This window comes from Aquarana catesbeiana, linkage group LG04 (assembly GCF_042186555.1).
Source record: "Aquarana catesbeiana isolate 2022-GZ linkage group LG04, ASM4218655v1, whole genome shotgun sequence".
NCBI classification, from domain to species: Eukaryota; Metazoa; Chordata; class Amphibia; order Anura; family Ranidae; genus Aquarana; species Aquarana catesbeiana.
This window is the reverse complement of record NC_133327.1, coordinates 453,386,936-453,400,903: the sequence shown is the minus strand read 5'-3', so window position 1 is coordinate 453,400,903 and position 13,968 is coordinate 453,386,936.

Genomic DNA, 13,968 nt, shown 5'->3' with positions numbered 1-13,968 from the left:
TTCACTAACTGAGCTATATCATTATAATTTGAGTATCTAAACCTTAGGTATGAATAAAAGACCATTTAAAAAATACATACCTATTTGCCAGTCTGACTTGTTATAGAGTAGAAAATAATGTGAAATAAAACTATTTCCCATCAGACAGATTTTAGCTTGAGTGGAACTATGCCTCAAAAAATGAGGGATTAAAGCAAAAGCCTTCTATGTGCACTTTTGCTAATACAGTTTTTCTTGAATTATCCTTGAATACAACAGAAGTCATGGATATAGCTATGTACTTTTCTAGGAGACAAAGTTACAAAGAGAACATAGTTTTTGCAATTGTGTGACCAAAGATTTCCCCCTGTTTATTGAGCTTATGTTTGAAATCATAATGGAAAACAGTGGGATGTGTTTGAGAAGCTTCCAATATGTTTGACTGACATTTCTTTTTATCTTGGTCAATATTTTTAAATATTTTCATAAAACCAAATAATTGTTATGTTTTAAAATGTTCTGCACGTATTTGCACATTTGCAAGTCATTTGAATACAAACTGCAAGATGTTGTTAAATTTAGTTTTGTACGAACATCCCTACAAACATTCATATTCATTCAGTAGATTTGATGGCTTGACGATTGTCATTTGAAAGTACATCATAATTTAGTTTGGTACATACATTCATTCCAAAATAAAATGTTACAAAACAAACAAAAACCACACTGTATGAATTTGTTTGAGAAAAGTTTTCTATCCTGTTTCTTCAAATTTTCTCATCACTGCAGTTGAAAACAAATATCAGTTTGACCCCACTAATGATTAGAAAATTCAAATATTCTTAAAATTCTTCAAATATTCTTATCCAACAAAAAAACTTATCCAACAAAGTTCCCTACCAGGGTATGACCAGCTTAAGTCAGATTTATTTATTTGAGGTACTTAGATTGTAAGCACTTTGAGGGCAGCGACTGATTATGTGTTATTTATATATAAAGCGCTGTGTAAATTATCGGTGCTATATAAGTTCCCTAACTCACATTCATATAAAAATTAGGACCGAATTATACAGGAGCCAATTATCCTACCGACATGTCTTTGCAGTATGGGAATAAATCTAAGCATGCAAAGGGAGCGCATGCAAACTCCATACAGGTAGTGTCCTGGTAGGGATTCAATCCGCTGACACTAATGCCGCCAGGTAGAGGTGCTAACAACTAAACCTGACACAGAGTCTCTAGGCAGGAGATGCAATATATTTAGGACAGCTTTTCTAATTAAAAATGAAGCACTCAGGGCAGATCCTAGGGTCACAGACGCCTGGGTGCAGAAATATTTCTGGCGCTCCCACAAGGGCGTGGTCATCTTACTAAGGAGTTTTCATTACCCTGGGATCCTCCTACAATCTCTTAACAATAAACAAAATACAGAAAGAGAAGCAGAGTACTCTAATGGGGCCTGGAGGGGGGTCTCTCTAATGGACACAGAGAGGACTTTTGTTAGAGAGTCTGTTAGAAAGAGCCCCCACCAGGCCCCATTAGAGACTATAATGAACTCTAATAAATTGCACCTATCTGGTGCTCACCTTCCACCCAGTTTGCACCTACACACATCCCTGCGATAGATCCCGGAGTGCATTAATTAAGAACTTTGCTGCAGACTGGATAGCAGGCATGAGACGCAGGACCTGGGCTGTGATTAGTTGGTAACAGGCTTGAGGGGCAGAATCCCCTGCACAGTCCTACCTTCAGCATAAACAGCTAATACTATTATAATGTGTTTAAGCAAGAGATTGCTGACATAGTACAGGAGATGGTCAGAGACTGCAGACATAGTACAGGAGACAGTCAGAGACTGCAGACATGATACAAGAGATGGTCAAAGACTGCAGACATACTACAGGAGATGATCAGAGACTGCAGACATGATACAATAGATGGTCAGAGACTACAGACATGATACAAGAGATGGTCAGAGACTGCAGACATAATACAAGAGATGGTCAGAGACTGCAGACATAGTACAAGAGATGGTGAGAGACTGCAGACATACTACAGGAGATGGAGCAAAAATAGGAGTTTGGGACTTTAAATGAGGTGTGTGAGATCACACATCTCCATCCCTAATTCCATATGCAAGAGAAAGAGGGTTTGGGACTTTAAATGAGGTAGGTCTAGCGTGGCTAAAAGATAAGTCAATTTGAGAAGACATGTTTTATTCAATACATTTAAAAACATGACATAGCAAAATGACTACAGGCATGGTAAACAAGCATATCAATCACATATTATTAACCAGATATTCATGAAAACAACCATAGCAACTTAGAGATGACATATTGAGGTATAAGACAGTTGTCCATCATAAAGAATCGCTTGAAAAGCAACATGGTGGGGTAACTTGGGAGTGGATGAAATAAAAACCATCTAAAAAGAAAATGGTGCATCAAAATTGGCCTGACGCACATTTCATGGTTTCCTACCACATCATCAGGGACGAGTGCACCAATGTCTTTAAAAAAGCATAAATAAAATGATATGGTCCAATTTTACACCCAAACATGAGGGAGACTATATATGTAAAAGAGGGGAGAAATTAACTCATACCACTAAGTACTTACATGTCAATTAAATCTAAACCATGTGAACCTGAAAACCAGTGGCTGCTTAAAATGTTCATCCCGGGAGCTGAGGAAGGGGCCCGCAGGATAGCCGGACACACATCATGATCCCCATAGAAAAGGAAACAAGCAATCAAAAAGAAATTTATTTGAGCTCCAATGCTGTAAAAGTGAGCAAATCTGGTAGACTGTGAATACATGAAGGTATATAATAGTGTTAAAAAGTTTTGAACAGTAACTGGAACCAAACACCAAGATGAAAGGTAGGTACAAATGAAGTGTGGAAATAGTGGAGAAGGCCATACCTGCTCAGAAGGAAAAAAAGAGTGCAGAGGATATAAGAAAAATGAGGAAAGCCAGACAATGCTGTCTTCAATCAAACACTGAAAAGCATAGGCAGAAAGCCCAGCCAGGTGTTTACCTAATGCTGTGACAGAGAAACATGATCCACAGAACTTTGCAGTATGTTGCTAGAGGTGCTGCCAAGAGAGCTAGCAGAGTGAACTGGGGATCCTTTTGTGCTCAGTATAACTAAACAGGCTCCTCCCAGCGTCCCGCTGGCACAGCAAAAAAGGGGAGGCCCTCCTGCCAGCAACCAAAAAAGTTAGGCACATCTCCATATGGGCTGGCTGTGATTGAAATCCCACTCACGACAGCAACAGGACGCCCAAAGAGGGCACTGTGTGCATGGCGTGGGGAGGCGTGGCGACAATGCGCAGTGGGACTGGCCTGCCCAGTCCCCCGCATCACCTAAAGGTGGATGGAAGGGAAGAGGGTGGGTGCTCAATGTGTAATGAACACAGACCAGAAAGGAATCACAAAAGGTCAGACAGACATGGCCACATATGAAAAATGACTACGTGCAATATGAGTATCGTCACGGAACGTCCCACACTCCACTTGAGTGCTTCCATCAGTATACCACTTCCTTGTAGTCTGGATACAGATATCAGATATTCCAACCGCTCATAAGCACAAAACAAGGCGACACTTGTTTCACTGCTAACATGGACTATATCTTTATTTGAACCAGAATACAGTCTTATATACAGTAGAAGATGAGGTTCCCCCCTCCTGCTCATATTACTCTAACAATACACCTGTAACCTAATTAACCTAATTAACATGAGCTAGTTATCTAACATGACCTTTTGCCCAGACTTGTGGTCACCGAGCTTCACACAGTACATTATACATTATCATAAGTACATAATTAGGGGACGTATCATCGCACAGTGGTCATGCGGATACAAGGTAAGTATGTGTGCCACGTCTAATATAAATTGTTTAAAGGACGTAGGAGTGTGGGCAGGCACCAAGACTTTATAGGCACAATAAAGATACTTGTATCATTAAAATTCTAGTTTTATTTCATTTCAAAAAATGGTGTATTAAAAGCAGGGAAAGACAAAGACAGAATAAAACCTTATATAGTAAACATCATTTACAGAATATGCACTCCATACAAAGTAGATCAAGAGACAACGGAGCTATTGGATCAATAAGGGATACAGACAACCTATTGATCTATATAGTTACAGTACATATCGTTGAATCAGCGCCATGTGGTGATGGTAGCCAAGATTCTGTAAAAGATTATGGGCTCGACATGTTGCGCGCTCAAGCGCTTCTTCAGGAGCATATACTACGATAGCCAAATTAATGTGAGGCTATATTTAGAAGCGGGAGGGGGCAGAAGTAACCAACCCTCAGCTGTTTCTCTGTTAGATAGAGGTAGTTCCCAGCAAATAGGTAGAACAGGGGAGAAACAATTGTTGGTCATAAACTGACTCATATGGTTCATCTACACATAAGACCATAATAGTTCCCAGCGATTTATATCCCCAATCTTGCTGAGTCTAGTTGTAGAGAATGTAGGTATGGTAATTGGTGGTGGAGCGCTGGTGCGCCGTCCCACCACAAGTAGTAGTTAGTGCAGGTAATGTCATCATAAATCATATGTTATCATAAGTACAACCACAGGACATTTTCACAATAGCAGGAGCTAATTACAATTAACAATACAAACAGTGTTCTCCCCCCTCCTCAGCCTAGTCATCAACAACTATAGTAGGAGTAGACTGTTCGTCTCCTAGCCAGTCCTGGAGGCTAATGTGATCAGCTCACTCAATTAACATGTTGAGTTCAGAATCAAACAAACCAATAATAGTCTTTACATATATATCCTGGGAGATATTGGGGATAAATATTATTGTCCCATTTTAAGCAATCCAAGACATACCCCCCAAGTCACCATTTCCCATATGGCATACACAGGGTCCCCAGAGTCGGGGGGACCAGGACCCGAATCCACAGTAATACCACCTCAAGCGTCCCCAGGCATACAGCTCACAAAGAGCACCGTTCCCCCAAATGCCAGGGCCCATAATTGGTCAGCAAGAGGCTTGCATTCAGTCCCCTCTGTGATGGGAGGGCCCGTGGAACTCAGAATACATCTTATGTCTAAGTCACCCTGTGCTATCCTGGCACAGGGTGAGTGAGAAAATATATCTTGGACTACTTAAAATGGGACAGTAATATTTGTCCACAATATCTCCCAGGATGTATGTAGAGACTATTATTGGTTTGGTTGATTCTGAACTCAACCTGTTAATTGAGTGAGCTGATCACATTAGCCTCCAGGACTGGCTAGGAGACGAACTGTTGATGAATAGGCTGAGGAGGGGGGATTGTTGTTTGTATTGTTAATTGTAATTAGCTCCAGCTATTGTGTTTATACTACTGTGTGAAGCTCGGTGCCCACAAGTCTGTCATCTGGTCTGGGTAAATGTTTTAATTAGCTCATGTTAATTATGTTAATTAGGTTACAGTTGTATTGTTAAAGGAGGTTCCAATGGCATATAAAGTCTTGTAATTTTGATTCTAAATAAAACAGTTCATGTTAACAACAAGCAAGTGTCGCCTTGTTTTGTGCTCAGAGAGGTTGGAATATCTGATATCTGTATACAGACTGGGAAGAAGTGGTATATGACGGAAGCACTCAAGCGGAGTGTGGGACGTTCCGTGACATTGGTGGCAAGCAGCAGGAAAGCTTCCTGCAGTTTGGGACATCCAAGCTTCCATCTGGATCCAAGGTCCAGATAGCAGGAGAGGAGAGGTACAATTACCAGCCGCCATGGATGAGGAATTCAGAAGGAGGTTGCGAGAGATGCAGATACAGCACAGAGGACCAGTATCGGAGCAGGTCCTGCTGGGATGGTGTGATTCTATTCGCTGCAAAATCTGGAAAGAAGCGCTAGCCCGTGAGCAGCGACACCAGGTAAAATTCTCCCCTCCATCGAGGAAAGGTACTGGTCGCAGTACGGACTGCGGGTGCGGTTTTTGGGAGAAAAACCACACAAGAAGCAGACAGCTGAATTAAGCAGGCTGGTCTGGGCAGAGATAAAGCTGGATGAGAGCTACAGAGCCCTCCGGTGGCATGTATCCCAAGCATGTCCCTGGATAGCGGATGACAGCCCAACGGAAGGCTTAAGCTATGGCGGCTTGGGACTGTTGTATGTGAAGCTGACAGGGGACCCTAACTTTGGGAGTGATTTGGAGTGGCGGTTGGACGAAATCAAGGATTTCAGAGAAGGGCTACTGAACATTTCGGAAGTGCACTGGGCACAGGAAGATTTGGAGTTTCTGGCCGTTCAGGAATGGGAGCTAGAGATCACCTACAGACGGCTGCTAGACATTGCTCAGTGCCAGGGCTGGGCTCCCTTTGCCTGGGACTATCAGGAAATACCAGCTGACAACCCTGAAATCCTGGCTGAAGAGTCGGCAATGTGGCAGAGCAATAGTGTGCTTTGCCAACCTGCCCCCACAGCTATGGAGGCGGAGGTCTTATGGTGGATGCAGCAAGTGCTGACTGACCTTGATGATCCTGTTTCTGCATGGGATGATCTTGGATGGAGGAATGTGCCTGTCCAGCAGCATGCCAGAGAATCTGCAGCGGAAAATCTGGAGATTGCCATCCCCAAACCTGAAGTTCTGACAACCGGGTAGAGCTCTGCTAACCTCTGCCCAGCACTGATAGCATCTTCTGGATTCCATGGACAGGAGATGGTGAACCTTTATCCCCAGACACCAGTTGCAGAGACAGGGGATTTGATAGACTTTTCTGCTGAGGAAGAACTATCGGGTGAGCCCCCAGCAGAAGAGTTGGGATTAGGGCCAAACTTCATTGCGCTCTGCTCAGCACTGATGGCATCTTCCGAGTTCCACGGACAGGAGATGGTGAACCTCTATCCACAGACACCAGTTATAGAGGTAGGGGATTTAATAGACTAACGGGAGCGTAGACGTCCTAACGACGAAACGCGTAGGGCGTGGCCTAATCTGTGCTTCCCAAACATCACCTCCTGTACCAGCGCTGAAGGATATTAATGACGGTTTTGACGTTTTTACCATTTCGCTTGATTTTTACTGCAAAAGTGTGAGTACCCTTTCATTTTGTGTAATAAAACTTTTTTAAAGCAATTTTACGCTATGGGCACTCCCTCTCTTTTTATATATGATACACCACGATCCTGAGCCCGCCAGCGATCGCTGTACAGTGGCGATAAAACTGTAACTGCCTACTACCCCCGCAGGGGTGAAGTGATCTGGTGAGTGGCTGCACTTTCAGAGCAAAGAGATATTATAAGTGAAGGATTATCACCACAGCACAAGAATATGACACAAGAGACTTACTAAAGAATTTTGAAGCACGTTTGCACTTTTATCTTGTCACTGTTGCCTTTTGGATTGCACCAGCACATTTGCACTTTATCTTGTTATTGTAATTTTCCTTAGGAACAGATTTCCTACACCCCTCCCCACCTCCCTATCTCACTCCCTTCTCCCTTTCCCCCCCCCCCTTTCCTCCTTCCCCCCCCCCCCCCTTTCTTCCCTCCCTAGCAATATTACATATGTAAGCATTTAAGTTATGTCTATGTATCACCTATGATTGCACAATATTGCAACAGAATATTTAATTGACACATGCACGGTATACTTGGGAATTCATATTGTTAATTTGTATTTAATATTTGATATATGCACGGTGCACCTAAGAATTTATTTTAATCTAGTAACCTATATGGAGGTAGGAAACTAAATAGGAACAGCGCCAAACCCTTCTATCATTTCTAATATATCTCAGCTGTCCCCATTTTAGGGTGACTGCCTGTTGGGAGGCAGCAGTTCCAAACTTTACCAATTAAGTCTTTATGTCCACTGCGCGGGTTCACCATCCCTTTAGAAGCCAGCCTCCTGCCTCAACGGTTAGCCGGAGTGGAGGATGCGGAGTCCCCAGCAGAAGTGCTGGCAACAGGGCAACCTCTGCCCAGCACCGGCAACAACTACAGAGTTCCAGGGAGGCGGGGCAGTCGGCCTCCCTCCCCAACAGTTAGCCGGAACAGATGGTGTGGGGTTTCCAGCAGAAGGGCTGGCAACAGGGTTGAGGACTGCTGGACTCTGCCCTCAACTAACAGAGGATGGATTTCCTGTGAAGGTGGATGGGACTTCAGTCTCCACCTGTATACCCCAGGGATGCTGGGCAGTGGGCCCAGATCCCCAACAGCATGACAGAGTGAGCCCAGTCACCCTGTCTTCTCTCCAGCGGCAGAAAGGACTCCAGGGAGAAGGGCCAGTCCAGGCCTCTCCCCAGCGGCAGATATGTTCTCTGAGAGAGGCAGAGTTTGGCTGGGTGAGTAATGCTTTGTTTGGAACAATTTATTTGGGGTACTGTGTGGGAACAGGCATTAGAGGACTGGAGCTACTTACTAACTTCGGAGTCAACCCGTCTGGGGTCTCCTCCTGTGTTAGTCTTCTGCCGAAAGGGGAGAGATGTGACGGGAGGGCCCGTGGAACTCAGAATACATCTTATGTCTAAGTCACCCTGTGCTATCCTGGCACAGGGTGAGTGAGAAAATATATCTTGGACTACTTAAAATGGGACAGTAATATTTGTCCACAATATCTCCCAGGATGTATGTAGAGACTATTATTGGTTTGGTTGATTCTGAACTCAACCTGTTAATTGAGTGAGCTGATCACATTAGCCTCCAGGACTGGCTAGGAGACGAACTGTTGATGAATAGGCTGAGGAGGGGGGGGAGATTGTTGTTTGTATTGTTAATTGTAATTAGCTCCAGCTATTGTGTTTATACTACTGTGTGAAGCTCGGTGCCCACAAGTCTGTCATCTGGTCTGGGTAAATGTTTTAGTTAATTAGCTCATGTTAATTATGTTAATTAGGTTACAGTTGTATTGTTAGAGGAGGTTCCAACTGCATATAAAGTCTTGTAATTTTGATTCTAAATAAAACAGTTCATGTTAGCAACAAGCAAGTGTCGCCTTGTTTTGTGTTCAGAGAGGTTGGAATATCTGATATCTGTATACAGACTGGGAAGAAGTGGTATATGACGGAAGCACTCAAGCGGAGTGTGGGACGTTTCGTGACACCCTCCAAAAGCCTCTATCCCGGGTGAGTCTGTCACATTTTTCCCCCATCAAAGGTTGACTAACAAGGTCCCAGACCACCACCTGGTCTGGACATGCGTTAGTCAGGCAGAGTGAACTCACATAGTCTGTCCGCATGATCTTCTTTCTTGGCTGCAAGGAATAGTTGACCTCAGAAGGTGTGGGGCAGAGGTTATTTACTCTCTGTCCAGCTGCCAGCGGTTCAGTTGGGTGGTTTTTAACATTCCGGGGCTCGGTCTGCTGCTGGGCAAAGGGGCCGATTGCCCCATCTTTCTGAAACTGTAGAGACACTGTAGATGCTAGGCAGAGGCCAGCGGCGCTCTGCCCTGTTGCCAGTGATTCAGCTGGGAGTAGCAGCTTTACTACATCTGCTTGTCGCTGGAGAGAGGGGCTGACTGCCCCGACTCCCTGGAAATCCACAGTTGTTGCCGGTGCTGGGCAGAGGTTGGTAGCACTCTGCCCTGTTGCCAGCACTTCTGCTGGGGACTCCACATCCTCCACTCTGGCTAACCGCTGGGGCAGGAGACTGGCTTCCTCCACTCCCAAACTGTGTAGCTACCATTGGGGAGGTGAGCCAGCTGCTTTCTTTTCCATTCCCTCATCTGGCTGCTTGGACGACATGTCTATGGTACTGTCTCCAGGTGCACGGATCTTTGCTGGGGAGGAAAGGCCGCTTCCTCCACCCTGGCCAACTGTTGGAGAGGGACAACACACACCTCCTCTTCCTTCTCCCCCTGTATCTGCTGCTGGGAAGTGATTGCCACCTTCTCACGCTGAGCCTCCGAAACTGCCACAGGTGTGGAGCAGAGGTCTTGGACCCTCTGTCTGGTTGCCAGCACTTCTGCTGGGGGTTTGCTAGGTGGTTCCTCCTCTACAGAAATGTCTATTAAATCCCCAGTCTCTGGAATTGCTAAAACCCGAATCCACAGTAATACCACCTCAAGAGTCCCCAGGCATACAGCTCACAAAGAGCACCATTCCCCCAAACGCCAGGACCCATAATCGGTCGGCAAGAGGCTTGCATTCAGTCCCCTCCAAAAGCCTCTAACCTGGGTGAGTCTGTCACAAGTATTAACTCAGTATTAACATAGGTCTTAATAAAAAGCGGATGATAGACAAAAAAGTTTGCCTTGAACTACCTAAGAAGGGAAAATAGGGTCACAGACTCCATGATAACTGCTAGTATACCTCCATCCCTAATAATAATAAACAAAAAAAGGGGTTTGGAACTTTAAATGAGGTGTGTGAGATCACACATCTCCATCCCTAATTCTATATGCAAGAAAAAAAGGGTTTGGGACTTTAAATGAGGTAGGTCTAGCATGGCTAAAAGATGAATCAATGTAAGAAGTAGGGATGGGCCGAACACTCCCCGGTTCGGTTCACACTACAACACCGTGAACAGGCAAAAACCTGCGAAGAACATGCGAACCCTATTAAAGTCTATGGGACACGAACATGAAAAATCAAAAGTCCTCATTTTAAAGGCTTATATGCAAGTTATTACCATAAATAGTGTATGGGGACCCAGGTACTGCCCTAGGGGACAGTAAAAAAAAAGTTTTTAAAACAATTGTTTTTTTTCCAGGAGCAGGGATTTTAATGATGCTAAAAGTGAAACAATAAAAATTCAATATTCCTTTGAATATCATGCCTGGAGGCTCCCCTTAGTTTGCCTGTAAAGTGGTGCATCTGTGCGATGTGTAGAACATGCCGCAGCAATAATGACATTTCTAAAGGAAAAAATATCATTTAAAGCGGAGTTCCACCCACAAATGGAACTTCTGCTGTCTGGATTAGCCCTCCCCCGTGTCACATTTGGCACCTTTCAGGGGGGAGGGGGGAGCAGATACCTGTCTAATACAGTATTTGCTTCCACTTTTGGCGAAAGGTCACCACAGTATCCATGGCGATCTACGCCATGTCCGGCCCCTCCTCTGCCCCCCCGCACTGTCTTCTGGGAAAAACACAGGTCCCAGAAGACAACACGGACCGCTCAGAACGTGCAGCGTGATTCACGCATGTGCAGTAGGGAACCAGGCTGTGCAGTTGCAAGGCTTTACTTCCTAATTCCCTTACTGAAAATGCCGGCGCCTCCACTCGGGAGCCGAGGGACAGGTCAGCTTCAGGTGAGGACATTGCGGGCACCTTGGACGGAACTCCACTTTAAACTTGCTCGTGGCTGTAATGTATTTCCGGCTCCCAGCAATATACTGTAGATGAAAAATCAGTGAAAAAATGGCATGGGGTTCCCACCCCTAGTCCATACCAGGCCCTTCGGGTCTGGTATGGATTTTAAGGGGAACTCTATGCCAAAATGTAAAAAAAAATTGCCGTGGGGTCCCCCCAAAATCCATACCAGACCCTTATCCGAGCATGCAGCCTGGCAGGTCAGGATGGGGGGGACCGAGTGCCCCCCTTCTGAAACATACCAGGCCATATGCCCTCAACATGGGGGGGTGGGTGCTTTGGGGCAGGGGGGCTCTACACCCCCCCACACAAGGCACCTTGTCCCCCTGTTGATGGGGATAAGGGCCTCTTCCTGACAACCCTGGCTGTTGTTTGTCAGTGTCTGCCGGCGGGGGCTTATCGGACCCTGGAAGCCCCCTTTAATAAGGGGGCCCCCAGATACCGGCCCCCCTATGTGAATGGGTATCAGGTAAATTGTACCCCTACCCATTCACCAAAAAAAGTGTCATAAAGTAAAAACCACAAGAAACAGTTTTTGATCAAAAAGACAGTCTTTTATTAAAAAAGAAAAAAAACGCGATGTAAATCCACTGTCAATCAAGCCGCCCAATGGACCCAAAAAATAGGGAAAAAAAAATCTCTGCCTCCATGAGAGGTCTTTTCGCTTTGACAGCTCTTATATAGGCAAGGGCGGGGCCACCCGCTGGTGTGACCAGATGACCCCACCCCCCTGACATCACATGATGTCAGAAAGGGGCGGGGTCACTCAATTATGTCAGCAGGTGTCTCCGCCCTTGCCTATACAACAGCTGTCAAAGCCAAGAGAAAAGAGCTTTTTTACGTTTTTTTTTAATTTTTCGCATCCGACATCGCGAGACACTTTTTTTTTTCTTTTTTAATAAAGGAATTGTCAAAAACTGGCTGTTGTGGTTTTTACTTTTTGACACTTTTTTTGGTGAATGGGTAGGGGTGCAATGTACCCGATACCAATTCACATAGGAGGGGGTCCAGGATCTAGGGGCTCCCATGTCAAAGGAGCTTCAAGACTCCGATAAGTCCCCTACCTGCAGACCCTGACAACCACTGGCCAGGGTTGTGGGGAAGAGGCTCTTTTTCCCATCTACAAGGGGACAAGGTGCTTTGGGGGGACCTCGAAGCATCCTCCCCATGTTGAGAGCAAGCGGCCTGGTATGGTTCAGGAGGGGGGGCGCTCATTCGTCCCCTCCCTTTCCTGGAGGGGACGAATGCATGCTCGGATAAGGGTCTGGTATGGATTTTAGGGAGAACCCCACACCATTTTTTTTTTTAATTTTGGTGTGGAGTTCCCCTCAACCACTTGCCAACCGCTGCATGCCGATATACATCGGCACAATGGCAGCGGTGGGCAAATGGGCATACCTGTATGTCCCCTTTGCGGGGCTAGTGGGCCACGTACTGCATGACCGTGCCCGCGGGTCCCATGGACTCGATGTCCGTCGATGTCCCACGATTGTGTCACAGAGCGACAGAACGGGGAGATGCATAAGTAAACAAGGTATCTCCCTGTTCTGCCTAGCAACATGCGCCGCAATGTCACAGTCACGATAAAAATCGCAGATCGCTGCCATTACTAATTAAAAAAATGTAATAATAAAAATGCCATAAATCTATCCCCTATTTTGTAGACGCTATAACTTTTGCTCAAACCAATCAATATACGCTTATTGCAATTTTTTTTTTTACCGAAAAATATGTAGAAGAATAGATATTGGCCTAAACTGAAGGAAAAATTCGTTTTTTTTATTTTTTGGGGATATTTATTATAGCAAAAAGTAAAAAATATTGCTTTTTTTCAAAATTGTTGCTCTTTTTTTGTTTATAGCACAAAAAATAAAAAACACAGAGGTGAACAAATACCACCAAAAGAAAGCTCTATTTGTGGCAAAAAAAGGACATCAATTTTGTTTTGGTGTAACATAGCACGACCGCGCAATTGTCAGTTAAAGCGACGCAGTGCCAAATCTCAAAAAGTGCTTTGGTCAGGAATAGGGATGAGCTTCGAGTTCGAGTCGAACTCATGTTCGACTCGAACATCCGCTGTTCGCCAGTTCGCTGAATAGCGAACAATTTGGGGTGTTCGCAGCAAATTCAAAAGCCGTGGAACACCCTTTAAAAGTCTATGGGAGAAATCAAAAGAGCTAATTTTAAAGGCTTATATGCAAGTTATTGTCATAAAAAGTGTTTGGGGACCTGGGTCCTGCCCCAGGGGACATGGATCAATGCAATAAAAGTTTTAAAAACGGCCGTTTTTTCAGGAGCAGTGATTTTAATAATGCTTAAAGTGAAACAATAAAAGTGTAATATCCCTTTAAATTTCGTACCTGGGGGGTGTCTATAGTATGCCTGTAAAGGGGCGCATGTTTCCCGTGTTTAGAACAGTCTGACAGCAAAATGACATTTCAAAGGAAAAAAAGTCATTTAAAAGTACTCGCAGCTATTAATGAATTGCCGGTCCGACAATACACATAAAAGTGCATTGATAAAAACGGCATGGGAATTCCCCACATGGGAACACCGAACCAAAATTTTTAAAAAAATGACGTGGGGGGTCCCCCTGAATTCCATACCAGGCCCTTCAGGTCTGGTATGGATATTAAGGGGAACCCCGGCCAAAATTGAAAAAAAAAATGACGTGGGGGTCCCCCTAAATTCCATACCAGACCCTACAAGT